The sequence below is a fragment of the Canis lupus genome, chromosome 6, assembly GCF_003254725.2.
Source record: "Canis lupus dingo isolate Sandy chromosome 6, ASM325472v2, whole genome shotgun sequence".
Lineage (NCBI taxonomy): Eukaryota > Metazoa > Chordata > Mammalia > Carnivora > Canidae > Canis > Canis lupus.
The window spans coordinates 1,681,585-1,698,115 of record NC_064248.1 but is presented as its reverse complement, the minus strand read 5'-3'; the positions used below and the strand labels follow the sequence as shown (position 1 = coordinate 1,698,115).

Below are 16,531 nucleotides of genomic sequence, written 5' to 3'. Positions count from 1 at the left end.
AGAAAATTAAGGCATGGCAAGAGGGGTAAGGAAAGCCAAGAGAGGTTGAGGGAAGGGGTTGTTACTTTATACAGTGTGTCCACAGACTTCTCTAACACGTGCGCAGGGAACTAAAGAGAACAAGGAAATGAGCCCTGAGATGTTCTGGGGGACAGGTTTCCAACTAGAAGAAACTGTGAATGCAAAGGCCCTGCTTGATGTGTCTGAGAATCAGCCAAGAAGCCAGTGTGGTTACAGCAGAGTGAGAGCAGAAGCAAAGGTAGCAGAGGCACACCATGGAGGATTTCAACTTTTAAAAAAGACAAAGGGGGAGCAAAAGAGTGACAGAGCTGTTTCACATTGTAACTCAAGTCTGGTTGCATTAGTAAGGGGGGGGAGCAGGCAAGGGCAGAAACAAAAAGATCAGTGAAGAGGCTATTGCACTAATACAGGCAAAATACAGTGGTGGCTTGGACCCGGAGATAGGGAGAAGCAGCCAGATGCTGGATTTGTTTCAATACTACTTGCTGATATGCAGTATGTGACAAAGTGGTGGTATCTAAGAGAGATGTGACAAAGTGGGGATATCCAAGAGAGGATGTCATAGACACTGGAGTTCAGAGGAAATGTCCGAATGTATGAATTTGGGAACCTTCAGCATATGGAAGTATTTAAATCCACAGGTATGGGTGAGGCCTACTATGAAATGAGTTCAAGGACAGTCAGGCTCCTCTGGTGTTTAGTGTTACTGAGGAGACTCAGTAAAGGGGCTGGAGAAGGAGATCAGAGAACAGAAGTATCTGCCATCCTGAAATCCAAGTGGAGGGAGTATTTCAAGGAAGAGAGCGTGACAAATCATGCCAGGGCTGCTGGGAGGCCAAGAAGAGATGGACTGAAAATGGACTGCTGAATTTAACAACATGGAAGTTATCAGTGACTTTGACTAGAGCTTTTTATGGAGTAGCAGGAACGGAAATCTGGCCGATCCGAGTGGATTCACAAGTCAATGTGAGGACAGAATTGACAGCAGTGAGTGAGTACAGACTACTCTTCAGAAGGGCTATCAATGGAGGGGAGAAGAGAAATGATTTATAAGCTGGAGGGGTGTGAAAAGTTTAATTTCTTGTTTTTAGGGTGAGAGTTGTCTTAAAAGGTTTGTATCCCAGTGAGATGCTATAGTGGAGAAAGCAAAGTTGATGAACTTTTGATATATGTTCTCTCCTTAAGCCTCAAGATGCCCAATGAAGTGGCCATAATCCTACTTTATAAGTGAGGACTGTAAGTGAATTTAGAGATTACATAGTAAATGGTACAGTTGGGGTTCAAACCCAGGTCTGTTGGATCTCAACATAAGCATTTTTCCCACTGTTCTGTGTGGGACATGGAACATGGCACACTGGCTTATTTAGATTCAAAAAGCAATAAGTATTGGGTCAGTATATAGGAATGACCTAAGAGTTTGAGGGTACCCAGGATCAACGGGCCCAGAATGCTTTGGGACTCTGGAGAGCTACCCAGGCTCGAAATTCTACCATAACGAGACTATAATGTATGTGATGCCAAATGGGTAGACAGCCACCCCTGGAAGGAGGGTTACAAATATAACATATTTCATGTGGGCCTGGGGCCTCAAGACTGAAATCCTCCATGCAGTCTGGCAGCCAGGTTGTCCCAGGTGAGCCCAAAGCAGATGGTTTCACCGAAATCCCCTGCCGAGGAAGTGCAGACTGAGTGGTCCACATCTCTGAAATCGAAATCTTACCAGCAGAAAAGAGCTCCTTCTGTGATGGATGGGATGACTGAGCACATGTAGATGCTGCAGGGGAGGAAATGCAACCAGAAAAGTTGCAGATATGGGTGTCTGAAAATTTTATGCTTCTGTGTTATTCCAACGCAAGTCTTGATTGAACTTAGCAATGCAGATACAGTGAGCCAAAAGTATTTATATTTTATTTGTAATAGTTGGTCCCTTCATCTCCCTTCACAGGGAGCTTTATGAATTGGTAGGTGGATGAGGAATGCTAAATGTGACACTGGAAGAGACTCTGCAATTAATCAACTTGTTCTTATCTTGGTAAAAGTTGTGGTTTGGACACTGGAAAAATCTAGCAGCCACTCATCTCTGATTGACAGTCCTCTTTCATTTTCTGTGAAAGAATTTTGATTTATTCTTTTTGGTGAAGTTGATAGGAGGTAGTGGGTCTGTGACTCTTTGATTCATGGTTAAAGCTAAAATTTTTCTTGATTGCAAGAAATTTATCATTATTGATTCTGGAATGATGAAAACATGAGGCAATCTGATATAAAAGCATAAAAGTGAAAACAAAAAGGTTTGAAAAAGGAAAAATCTTTTGCAGTAGGGAACTCAAGAGTGAAATATTTCACCCTCCAAAAGCTCAAATCCCCCTCCTCCAAAGACACTACTTCCAACCTCACTCCCCTCCGCCATGGCAAGGCCCTCAGCTTACCTATACTCATCACAGAAAACCCCAGATGCTTTCCTCAGCTTACCAATCACAAGCCCCTGATGAATTAACTTCAGTCCTCGGACATATGAATGCAATTTCCACACGCTGACTTAAATAGAAATGAGCTGGTTGATTCTTTGGATTCAGAGAACATAGAAGCGTTTTTATTTTAAGATTGGGAAATTTGGGGGGCACCTGAGTGGCTCAGTCAGTTAAGTGTCAGGCTCTTGATTTCAGCTCAGGTCATGGTCTCAGGGTCATAAGATCAAGCCCAGCAGCGGGCTCTGGGCTTAGTGGGGAGTCCCTGAAATTCTTTCCCTCTGCCCCTCTCCTCACTCATGTGCTCTTTCTCTCTCTCTCTCTCTCTCTCTCCCTCTCTCCACCCCCCCAATCTCTCTGTCAAATGATAAATAAATAAATCTTAAAAAAAAAAAAAAAAGCCTGGGAAATTTTTCTTTGCTCTCATGTGCTACATTCAGTGTTTGTGAAGTTGGTGAGGGTGCTCGGCCTTCTGTTCGTGTCACTGTACCCCCACTGCCTGCAGTGTGTCTTCTTTCATTGCTATATAGTATTCCAGAGAATCAGTACGTTATGATTTATTCTTCAGTCTTTTTGATGGCTATCTGGGTTATCTCCAGTTAAAGCTAGGATGGTACTGTTTTGAATATGGCACTCCTGGGTCTTGGTGCTCTGTGTGCTCTCCTCTGGAACATACACAGTGAGAGATGTTCTCAGACACAGGCATACACAGCATTAGGACCAGGCACCAGAATTTTCCAAAAATGCATACCCCCCTTGTAGGGAATGAAGCTGGCTGCTCCATGTCCTTGCCAATATTTGGTATTGCCATCCTTTTTCATGTTAACCATGCAGATAAGGGTGCAGTCGTATTTCATTATGATTTATTTGATTTACCAATATTTTTATTCTTTATTGAGGTATACTTGACATTCCACAAAAAATCACCAATTTTAAGTGTTCAATAAGTTTGGATGAATGCATATACTTGTGTGACTACCACCCTATCACACACACATGTACACACACATACATGGTTCCAGTGGGGTTCTTTTCTTGGGGTTATGTATGATTTTATAAACCTGATAGACTCATGATCTTTTTAAAAGATTTTATTTTTTATTTGAGAGAGAGAGAACAAGCAAGGGGAGGGGCAGACAGAGAGAGACAAGCAGATTCCCTGTTGAGTGGGGAACCTGATGCAGGGGTCAATCCCAGGACCCTGAAATCATGACCTGAGCTAAACTCAGACGTTTAACCAACTGAGCCACGTGAGTGTTCCAACCCATCATCTTTTCTGAAGGCCTGATAGACTATTATAACCATCCCATAATCAGGGGATACTGATACTATAAAGTTCCTTCATCCCCCCCAAATAGTTTTGTGTATCCTTTTGTGGTCAAACCCATCCCTCACCCCCAAATCCTGACAACCACTCCTCTGTCTGCTGTCCCTATAATCCTATCTTTTCCAGAGTGCCCTATAAATGGAATCATACAATACATATCTTTTTAAAGACAAGCTTCTTTCACTCAGCCTAAAGGCCTTTGAGATCCACTTACATTCCTACATACATTCCCCATGCTGTATTTTACAACCAGAGACTTATTCATTTTATAACTGGAAGTTAATACCTCTCAATCCCCTTTACCTATTTCATCCATTCCACCAACCCCCTCCTCTCTGGTAACCACCACTTTGTTCTCTGTACCTATGAGTCCATTTCTGTTTTGTTTAGTTTGTTTGTTTGTTTTGTTTTTGAAATTCCACATATAAGTGAGATCATATGGTACTTGTCTTTCTGTGTCTAGCTTATTTCACTTGCATTGTTCTCTGTAGGTCCATCCATGTTTTCATAAATGACAGGATTTCATTCTATGTATGGCTGATTAATATTCCATCGTGCATGTGTGTGTGAGCATGGGTGCGAGCACCACATCCTTATCCATTCATTACTGCTGGACACTTAGGCAGCTTCTATATCCTGGCTATTGTAAATAATATTGCAATGAACATAGGGGTGCATACTTTTCTTTGAATTGCTGTTTTTTGTTTTTCTCAGGTGAATACCCAGAAGTGGAACTGCTGCATCATACAGTGGTTCTATTTTTAATTTTCTGAGGAACTTTCATCCTGATTTCTGCTTCATTCCTGTCAAGAGTGCACAGAGGTTCCTTTTCTCCAGAGCCCTACCAATACTTGGTATTGCTGTCTTTTTTATAATAGCCAATCCGACTGGTGTGAGTTGATATCTCATGGATTCACATTAAAAATTTTATTTTTTATGAGGTCCAATTCATTTTTTTCTTTTCTCTGGTTGTGCTTTTGGTGTCCTATCTAAGAACTCTTTGCTCAACTGAAGGTCATGAAGGTCTTTGCCCAATATCAAGTCCACAAGTTCTGATTTACTCCCTGTGGTTCCAAAATCAGCTTAGTTTACAAAGCCTTTGCAGTGATATTCGCATCTGTCCTGGGAGGTGTGCAATCTACTGGTCAGTCTGCAACCTGGGAGGTTGTCACACCATGAATCAGTTCTCAAAGCCTTTATTATGCTGTTTAGAATCAGTTGCATGTATGTGCAACCTGGGAGTGAGCCCAGAAGTTCATACAACTTTATGTTGTTGCTTTTCCAAGGCCCTTCTCTGTGTGAACTCAGCACCTCCCTTCCTAGCATTCTGGCTAGAAAGTGGAGCCTTAGCTTCCACGCTCTACTGTACACTTTCCACAGCTGGTTCAGCAAGGCAGGACAGAGAAGATACACAGAGAGGGAGAATGCAACCAGCTGGGTGTAGAGGAAACAGGAAAAATAACAAGGTTCCTCCCAGGGTCCTGGCACAAAGGCATAGGCACCTCCTCTCTGCAGGGCACAGTATGGGTGCTGGGACAGAAGACAATGGAAAATACACAAACAGAAAGAGTGGGGGATGCCTCCACTCTCTCTGTCTTGTAGGGGCCTGCTTCCCATCCCATGGACCAAGACAAAAGAATGTTCTTTTTAAAGTCTCAAGAGGTCTCAAGTTATGCACCTCGTGTGCACTCTGGGGGCTTGGGGCTATCTCTGAGTCTGGGCCTGGGAGACATCAGAAAATAAAAATGACAAGTCACTATCAGGTCAGTGGTACTTTGAGCTTGCCAATCCACCTGCTTGTGTTTCCTTCTCTGAGTTCACAGACAGCTGCTCCATGCACATTGTTCTGTTGCATTCTGTGAGTGTATAGTCCTTACTTAGGACTAGAACCTCTCCTACTGTGAATTTAACTTGCATTTATCTGATGACAGATAATCTTCCTGTAAGTTTGTTGGTCATTTGAATCTACTCCTTTGTAAGGTGCTTATTTGAGTCTTTGCCTATTTTTCTATCAGGCCACCTATATTTGTCTTCCTGGTATCTTGTTTATTCTTCATATGTTTTGGAGGTATCCTTTTATGTATATGTGTATGCATATGTGTGTGCATGTATATATACATATATGTACATATATGTAACTATGTTTTCCCAATCTGTGGCTTGTCTTAATGGTGTCTTTGCATGAACTCACTTCATGTATTTTTATTTTTTAAGTAGGCTCCATGTCCAGCATGGAGCTCAATACAGAGCTTGAACTCACAACCCTGCGTTTAAGACTGAGCTGATATCAAGAGCCAGACACCTAACCAACTGAGCTACCCAGGTGCCCCTGAGTTTATTTTTAATATAGTCGTAATTGTCAGTCTTTTCCTTTGTGATGAATGTTCTTTATATCCTGTTTAAAAACTCTCTGCCTCTCCAAGGTCATAAAAATATCTTTCATATTCTTTATTAAAAGCCGTATTATTTTTAATTAGCAATAATTATGTGTTGGATAAACTTCATTGGCTACAATACTGCCACTGCACCAAGATGCAGAAGCCATATTATTTTTTGTTTTTGCGTTGACATTTACCATGTACCTGGAGTTGATATTTGTTCATAGTATAAGAGAGGGGTCCAGATTTAAACAACTGACACCTTTGGAAAGGCCATCTTTCCTTCATCGCATTGTCGTTTCACTGTTGCCATAAATGAACTAATCATACATGTCTTGTGGACCTGTTTTTATACCTCCTGTTCTGTGTCATATGCTTTGTTTTATACTTTCCCTGAAGATTGAGCCAAACCATACACAAGATACTCCCAGATCCACTGGGGCTACATACCAATTCCTTCCTTTCCATAGTAGAGCTCTACTATCCCTTCCATGGATACTTAAAAATACCTTGTCTTCATGACTTGGGAAACGTAGATTAATTCTCCCCTAGGCAATAAGCATCCTTTCCATGTAGATGGCACTTAAATCCACCAGAATAGTATGGCTTTCCACATCAGGCCTTCCTTGGAGAGTTGCTCATTCTGTCATCTGGTTTCTAACACATGGATCCCTGGACTGGGGGAAATCCATTCTCAGGGGCCACTGGCCAGCAGCAGATAATGGGATATGAGTCCTACACCCTCTGATGGATATTAATGGGCTGGGAGTTGGGCTTCTCACCCTGCTTTCATCTTAGCCCATCTGAAAACAACTCAGCAAGGCTCCTTGGATAGTGGATAGTCTTCCCATTTATCAGAGGCTTTATCAGTTGGCCCAGAGATACCTGGCATATACAATTCTGGAGAGAAGGGGAGACCCATTTACTTCTTCTCAGGAGGACTTGACTCTCCCACCCATCTCAGGAAAGTTGTCCAGATCCATGAAAACAACAGTCTGGATTCCCCAAGCCTATGTCTGTGGTCTCGCACTTTGGGACAACTTGTTCAGCTTTTAGAACTCATCATAATGGCAAAGGCCTCATGACATAATTCCTTTCATTAGACTTCATGTTAGCTTATCTGTGAGATTCAGCAAGGGGGTAACTTCTTCCCCAATATAAGACCTGACCCGTCACCATGTACCTTGACAGGTTCTATCTCCCACTCAACTTCATAATAGACATTGCCCATAGCATTTTCTTGACTGAGAGATTAGATCCTCAGATCACTTCCCTACACACTGCTTGACCTCTCATATTGGCTTACCCTATATTGGGTTACCTACAGTGTTAAGCCTTCAGATGCTTCTACTTTGGAGTGCTTGTCATAAAAAATGAGTATAGGCTTCTCAGTCTCAAGCAACCCATTCTACAGGAAGCTGTGACATTTTCAGAAGTTAGGACAAACAGTAACCTGAATGATTTGCTTTCCTCCTTTTTAATCAGGTTTAGTAGCATCCTCAGAATGTCCATCAAAATGACCAAGAATCTTCTCCCAAAACATGAAGAATATGAGCATACCAGTTTTTCTGATAAGCTTTAATGTTATATATCTCCAAAGAGATTTGGAGTTTACGACATCTCTGTATATTCTAGGCTTTTGACTTTACATTTCTCATTTTTGTGGGGGAAGGCTAAGTGCAGTGAATACTTGCAGGAAAGATAAGAGAGAAATGCCATTCCACTCTTACCTTCATCAGCATAAGAGGGCCATGGTCAAACTCCATGGCTCAGAGGACCAGAATCTCTTTCTAGTCCTAATTCCTTTCTGTTCCTTGGCAAACTGAACATAATTATCTTAGTTATAAGCCTCCATTTTACCATCAAGGTGCAAGCACCTACATGGCTATCTGGTCCCATCATGATAATCGTTTGTTTTTACGGAATTTTACATAATCAGCAAAATGACTATCATATTCTCTGGAGTGGAGACAATGAATCCATACCTAGACCATATAAGGTGCATGAAGATCACTTCCCATTCATTCATTCACAATGCCAGGAGGCACTGTGTGAGATGCTGGGTATACAATGGCAAAGAAGACAATGAATTGGAAATGGAGCTTACATTCCCTGGGGACTTTTCTTCTAAAGACAGATATCTAAATCTTAATAGAAATTTGCCTACCAAATGTATTTATAAATAGAACCTAGTTGTGCTCAAAGATAGCAAACTAGAGAGGAAAATGTTACCCAAAGTTCTACCCTGGGAGACCGCCTCATAGACCAGTAATTTGCAGTCTCTTTTCTGCCATAAAATACTTAACATATTATGTTCACATTTGTACCACACTCCCATAGGTATAAAGAAGAGTCTCAAACTTCTCTCTTTGTAAAAAAGAAAGAGAAAGAAAGAAAGAAAGAAAGAAAGAAAGAAAGAAAGAAAGAAAGAAAGAAAGAAAAAAGAAAGAAAGAAAGAAAGAAAGAAAGAAAGAAAGAAAGAAAGAAAGAAATGTATGCTGACAGTTCTCCATTTGCCATCCCCCAATCCACTCTTTGTTCCTCTCTGTCCTGGGCCCTGGGAAGCTGATACCTGTGGGTTGCATCTCCTAGACAACCTTACAACTGGCTTCCAGTTGGGTTAAGCCAGTGGGAGAGAATGGCAGGAAATCTGAGGGCATGAGATAAGAGAGGTCAGAGTATATCTCCCCTGTTCACTCTCTGATAGAGCTGTGCTGCTCTAGCAGTGGCAATTCCCACTCAGTGGCTCCTCTTCCAGCTCTAATGGGTTTCGGTAACCCTTTCCTTCCAGCCCTTGGTGAGTGGGAATATCTTCCATCTGTGTGAGTCTCAGGGAGCCTCACCATCTCATTTGTTCCTTAACCTGCCTACACTATGTAAACAGCCTCTTCATTAACACCTCCTCATTTGTATCTGGGTGCATACTGTTTCTTCATGAAATTCTGATACAAAATGCAAATAACAAAGAAGGAAGTTATTATAGGAATAATCTGGATCCACTCACACACACAAAAAACTAATGTTAGTAGAAGCAAATTACTTGTAACAAACCTCACTACGAATACTGCCTCCATGTTAAGGAGCTGCTGACCAAGACCAAGTTATATTTGGTCCCTCTGTGCTTGTGACCAGCATTTGGAAGGACATTCTGGACTATATAAAGACTGGCATGTCCCCTCATTTTAACCCTTTACAGTGGTGAGATTGGGGGCTCAAAACAATGAGACTCACTAGAAAGACTTCAAATTACACTAGTAATATTTCATAATCCAGTGACTTTTAAAATTCCATCTTGGCTGCCCGGAGGAAAAGATTTTTCTCCCATATCTTCCCTACAAATTGCTGAACACTTAAAACCAGTTTTATTTATAACATGCCACAGCAGATGTCGGCCTCTCCCTTCTTGTGCCTGATTTGCCAGAGACTGCCAAGCCAAAAAAATACATTAGGTAAAATAAATAAATAAAGCAAATCCTGATGATAATAATAAAGTGATAAGGAAAAGTGAAATCAGAAGGGATCATTAGAGCTCTCATCAATTCAACACTTGCTCAAAATGCTAGTAACCTTGAAAGATTCAGGTACAATCCATTCTTATACAAGGATCTAAGTTTGGCTTTCAAATACTGTAACAAGGACAGGTCTAGACATAGGTATCTAAGACTTGAAAGTGGTTTTGAAGTTTTGGAATCTCAGAGACCAGGGACACCTGGAAAATTTACTCTCCCCAGTGTCACAAATTAAGGTCCCCTGCCCCAACAGTAAGCTCTAAATAATTTTCTTTTTCCTTTTATTTCCTCCTCTCCTCTTCATCTCCAAATCCTACTCCTTTTCTTTTACCCCCTTGGCCACCCACTCTAATGTGTTTGATACATGTCTTGAGGCATATTCTTTTGTAATAATATTTATAATAGATAATAGTCTTGGAGCGCTTATGATATGTCCCAAATGCTTCACATACATTAACTCACCCAATCTGGATAACAGTACAATGAGGTGTCACCATTTTACAAATGAGAAAACTGAGGCACAAAGCAACTAAGTAGCTCACCCAAGATAAGCAGTACGTAGTGGAAATGGGATTTGGGTCCCTAAATTCTGGCTCCAGAATCCATGTTCTTGTGCCCCCTTGATACACTGCCTCAAAATGTATGTTGTTTCAAACATCCATGTGTTTTAAATTACATAAATGTACCATACTATGAATCTCATTGTGTTTCTTACTTTTCTGACTAAAGAATCTTTTTTTTTTTATCCTCATTGCTGTTTATGTACATCTGGATCGTTGCAAAGTATTTCATGTTATTCATACCTACCCTTAGGGATGGACACCTAGGCTACCTCCAACTCAGTCCCACAAACAGACCATACATAATCAGCATCCTCCTACATGCCCTTTTATAGTCCTGAGTGAGAACATCTCTAGGAAGAATACTCAGCCTGGGATATGCTGGGTATATGCCTACTTTTTTTTTTAAAGATTTTATTTATTTATTCATTCATGAGAGAGACACAGGCAGAGGGAGAAGCAGGCTGCATGCAGGGAGCCCAACGGACTCGATCTGGGGTCTCCAGGATCACGACCCGGGCAGAAGGTGGCATTAAACCACTGGGCCACTGGGGCTGGCCTATATGCCTACTTTTAAATACTTAAGATTGCCCAAGCAGCTTTTGAACTGGGTCCAGGAAATACTCATTCATTCATTAATTCTTTCTTTCTTTCTTTGCCTACTATGTGACAGGCCCTGAGCTAGAAACTGAGGATATAAGCATGAATAGGAAAGATGTGGACCCTATTCACACTGAGCTTAGGGTCTAGCTCCTTGTGAACTTATTAAAAGTGTTTCCATCAGACAGAGAAAGACAAATACTTTATGATCTCACTGATATGTGGAAACTAAAAAAGAAATCCTGAACTCATAGATACACAGAACAGATTGGAGGTTGTCAGGTGGGGAGCAGTGGGTGAGTGAAATGGGTTAAAGTGGTCAAACGGTTAAAAAAAAAAGTGTTTCCATCAAGTCCTTGGCTATGACCCCATCTAGTTTTATTCTGTGACCATTAAATCACTTTCAAAAGGACAACTCTAAAAAAAAAACAAAAAACAAAAGGACAACTCTTTATTCCCTTCCAATATATAGATATATTTATTTTATGGAACATTTCATTGAAAGTGTATGCCTGTTTTCCTCTATATAAATCTGAAGTCTGAGCTTCTCAGACAATATTCTAAATGAGGTGATCTTTAGATCTGGTTCTTCCAATATTGGCCAATGCAATACCCTATTACCTAGGGAGTAATCTATAGAGGATAAGATGGTTTTATTGACTTGGGTTGAACACAAAATCAGCACCTTAAAAATATCACTGGGGTGTAAGTTGGTAGAAATAGTTTTTGAGGATTCCAGGAAAAACAGAAATGCCTTCTGGCTCACATTTTAAAAGCGTGCTTTTAATTGCTTAGATACTACTTTTGGAAAAGCTCAATCCTTTGTATGTGCTCTTTCCGCCAACCTTCTATAAAACAATACTAAAAACTTCCTCCTGTTTGCAGACAACATGATTTTACTTGTCATGAGTCAGAAGTATATTTACCATATACCTAATTCATTCAAGAAAGAAGGGCTTCTGAGTTAATATTAAGAAACAATAAACTAACCAAAAAAAGTGACGAACAAAAAACAGACTCTTAAATACAGAGAATAAACTGGTGGTTGCCAGAGAGGAGGTGGGTGAGGAGATGGGTGACATAGGTGATGGAGATTAAAACTACACTTGCCATGAGCACTGAGTGGCATGTGAAGTTGCTAAATTGGCATATCACACATCAGAAACTTGTGTGGCACTACATGTTAAGTATACTTGAATTTTAAAAATAAATAAAAATTTTAAAAAGAAACAATAACAATTAACTAACAAACACTAAATGCATATAATCTACCACTGGATTATGTCAGAGCAACAGAGAGATATGTCCTTGGTTCAGCTTCCCCAACAGACATTATTTCTGGTATATTCTTTGACACAATGTCATTAACTTTTATTGAGAACTGTTTAAGAACAGAGACGCCAGGATGGCTCCGTCAGTTAAGCATCTGACTCTTAATTTCAGCTCAAGTCATGATCTCAGGATGTGAGAGAAAGCCTGGTGTACAGCTCTGCACTCAGCACAGAATCTGCTTAAGATTCTCTCCTTCTCCCTCTGCCCTTCACCCCACTTGTGTGTGGGCACATATGCTCGTTAGCTCTCTCTCTCTCTCTCTCTCTCTCTCTCAAATAAATAAATAAATAAATAAACTTTAAGAACTGTCTAAGAACAATATCATTGAAACTGACTCACATACTATTCCAATAATGCAATGGATAGAGTGTCCAAAACTAACACAGCCCAAATATTAAACCTAAAATGATAAAACACATAGAGGAAAACACAGGAGACCCTGCCTGAGTTAGGTAGGACACATAAAACATGAATCATAAAAGGAAAATATGACAAACAGGGCTTCACAAAAATTGGAGACTTCTTTTTTTAAAAAGTGCTCTTAAGACGATGAAAACGCAAGCCATCATCTGGCATAAATATTTGCAAAATGAATATGTTAAAAAATTTTATGTAGAATACATCAAGAGCCCTCAAACTCATTAAGGAAAAAGTCAATACAGTAAAAGATGGGCAACAGATATAAACATCTGTATCACTACAGGCCATCAAGCAAATGTAAAGAAAGCTAATAGAAGTCATGATGGGATAGATACCACTATATACATACTAGAGTGTCTAAAATTTACAAGGAAAGAAGAGCTGAGAATATCCAGTGCTGACAAGGATGGAGAGCAACTAGAATGCTCATACATCACTAGTGGGCACTAAAAAGGGCACAGCTACTTTGGAAAACATTTTAGCAGTTTCTCATCAAGTTAAAGATACACTTACCATAGGATCCGGCATTCCACCTACATATCTACTCAAGAGAAATGATAAAAACATAATCCACATAAAGACACGTACATGAATGTTAATAGCAACTGTATTCATAATCATTTTGCACTAGACTGAATGTGTCCCCCAGCAATTCCTAACCCTCAAGGTGGTGGCATTTGAAGGCGGGGCCTCTGGGAGGTGATTAGGTCATAAGGATGGAGCCCTTGTGGATGGAACTAGTGCCCTCATAAAAGAGACCCCAGGGTGCTCTCTTGTTCCTTCCACCATGTGAGAACACATGGAAAATATGGCTGTCTATGAACCAGGAAGCAGGTCCTACCAGAACCAGATATGCTGGTGCCTGGTCTTGGACTTACTCCAGAACTGTGAGCAATAAATTCTTGTTGTTTTTAGGCCACCTGGGATATGGTGTTTTTGTTATAGCAGTCCAAATGGGCTAAGACAACACTCTAAACTGGGAACAGTGTGAATGTCCGCTAATTGATAAAGGGATAAACAAACTGGGTGCAAGCTACAGTAGGGCATTGGGGTGCTACAAAACAATAAAAAGGAATGGACTACAGACAGACAGACAAGACACAGTACAGATGATAACTCAGAGCATTATACTGAATGAAAGAAGGCAAAAAGGTGACACACTATATGACTATTTATATGACACAGAAATGGCCAAACTGTAGACAATAAGATTAGGACAGTAGTTGCCAGGCACTGAGGCTAGGGAAACTGAGTCCAAAGGGGCATGAGGAAATTTTGGGGGCGATGGAAGTATTTTCTGTCTTTATTGTGGTGGTGGTTACACACATGTATAAACTTATTAAAATTCATAGATCTGTACATCTAAAAGGCATTTAGGAAATTATATCTCTAAATATTCCATCCAGTGTCTTTTTCACATGGAGTCAATAATATCTCAATACCAAAACTGGTTGTATTTCTTTTGAGTACTGGGGTTGCTGTTATCTTCTGGAGACTGTGAATCATATAACTGATTAGAGTTATCATCTTTTCTTTTTTTTAAAGATTTTATTTATTTCTTCATTCATGAAAGCCATCTTGCTTCAGCTGTGGAAGCAGGGGGCTGGGTGTCTGACAGGCATTGGGTATTAATCTTACCTTTGATATAATTTTATTTCTCCTACTGTCATTTGCCTTTTGATCCGATTTCTTCCTAACAAATTCTTTTACCTTAATGCGATCTATGTACTTTTCTAAGATTAAGACTAAATATTAATCTTAGACTAAATATTTTTTTTTTACCAAGGCACAGTATACACAACCAAATAAATAAGTACATCATGGGATATATAATAAATCATAGAAGTGTTTTCTCCCGACACATGCCATAAAATTGCATGCCATAAAATCCTAACTCATGAAAGCATACTATCATGTTAATATCTAACTTGTTCTATTCATTTTTGGACACTTCCCTTTACAAAGAATGGGATAAAAATCAGAGAGGGAGACAAACCATGAGAAAATCTTAACTCTTGGAAACAAACTGAGGGTTGCTGGAGGGGAGGTGGTTGGGGAATGGGGTAACTGGGTGACAAGCATTAAGAAGGGCATGTGATGGGATGAGCACTGGGTGTTATACACAACTAATGAATTGTTGAGAACTATATCTGAAACTAATGATGTATTATATTTTGGCTAATAAAATTTAAACTAAAAACAAAAAAAGGAACGAGGATCAAACAGAGCATTATCAGGATGAAGTCAACAGGGATGGTATGTAGGAAAGAGAGGACTAGGGAAGCTTACCTTGGACAAGAGAAAAGACAGGGCAAATGTAAAAGCTGCCTTCAAATATTTTATACCTTGTCAGCTAGAAGAGAGGTGAAATAATTCTGATTTGTTCTATTAGATCAGGAGTGGGATCAGTGGGTACAGGGTATACCAGGACCAACTGGAACATAATACAGAGAACAGATTTCTAATGGAGCACGGCAAAGGTATGATGTTACATCCAAGGAAAAAGAGCTTCTGGCAGTAGATAAAACCAAACATAGGTTAGGTAATCACTTGGTTGGGATCTCATACAAAGATTCATTTAGATAAATGATTGCTCCCTTCTGATCCCAAGATTTAATAGTTATTTAACTCTGTGAGAAAACAGTATCCTTCCAATATGAAACAAACTTATTTTGGCTATGCAAACACCATTATTTTTTTACCGATCAATCTGCTTTATTATATTAAGTCGTATCATAATCCCAATACATTAGAACAAATAAAAAAGTTGTAGCAAGGGAATACTTTTACAGCTATTCTGGGATCAAGCCCTTAAAAAAATGAAACACAGAACTTTAGGGACACTTATTTGCAAAATACACCCTTTTCTTGCATGGCCAACTGCCCTTCATACCCGCTGGAAAAAGGCAGGCAATATAGCACCCTGAATGAAAGTTAAAGTAATTTCCTACTTTGTCCTTGTGCTTTAACACTTAGGCAATAAAGCTCATGCCATTTCCAATAAAAAGCAGAGACGGAGAAGTGCTCCTTCGTCACGGAAGAGCTCAAGCCAGCATCACCCAGGCATTCTCCCATTTGATAAAGCCCAGTCTTTGCTAAGTAGGCCAGACCTACGATTTAAAACTCACTTCCCAGGCAGCCCTGATGGTGCAGTGGTTTAGTGCTGCCTGCGGCCTGGGGTGTGATCCTGGAGACCCAGGATCGAGTCCCATGTTGGGCTCCCTGCCTGGAGCCTGCTTCTCCCTCTGCCTCTCTCTCTCTCTCTCTCTCTCTCTCTCTCTCTGTGTGTGTGTGTGTCTCAATAAAATAAATAAATAAATAAATAAAATAAAATCTAAAAAAATAAAAAATAAAAAACTCACTTCCCTCGGCATGAAGGACCTGAGGGTACTTGGTTCTGCAAAACTGAGAGCTAATTTCAAGCTGGCTTGAATGCCTAAATTCCAAGGCAGGGTCAGTTCACCAACAATTCCCAATAGACACATGTAATTGGTGAGAAACACCCTGAAGGCCTTTTAGGTCTACTAATAAGCAAGATAGGAACTGAGCAAAGGGGAGGAAAAATGATGCTGTAGTATGACTGGGAATCATAGACACATAAATATGGAAGAAGGCTGGGAAGTGGGGGAATAATCAGTGTGTTTACTGGAAGGTACAGTAGAAGAGAGATGAAAAACAAAGGACCTGAAGAGATATTTTTTCCCAAGAAGACATACAAACGGCTAACGAGTACAATGGAAAGGTACTCGACAGCACTCATCATCAGGAAATGCAAGTCAAAACCACAGTGAGCTCTCACCACCACACAAGTGTTAGAAGGGCCATTACCAAAAAGACAAGAGATCACAAGAGCTAGAGAGGATTTCCATAGTGCCACCACTATAGAAAACAGTATGGAGATTCCTCAAAAGATTAAAAA

The 16,531-nt window shown here is 40.2% G+C and overlaps 1 protein-coding gene and 1 pseudogene across 11 annotated transcripts in view; both read right to left on the bottom strand.

Moving 5' to 3' along the window:
• CALN1 (calneuron 1) overlaps positions 1-16,531 on the bottom strand; it is a 522,356-nt gene that overhangs the window by 134,751 nt on the left and 371,074 nt on the right. The gene's annotated exons all lie outside the window — the stretch shown is intronic.
• Positions 6,227-6,347, bottom strand: LOC112646411 (U4 spliceosomal RNA; annotated as a pseudogene).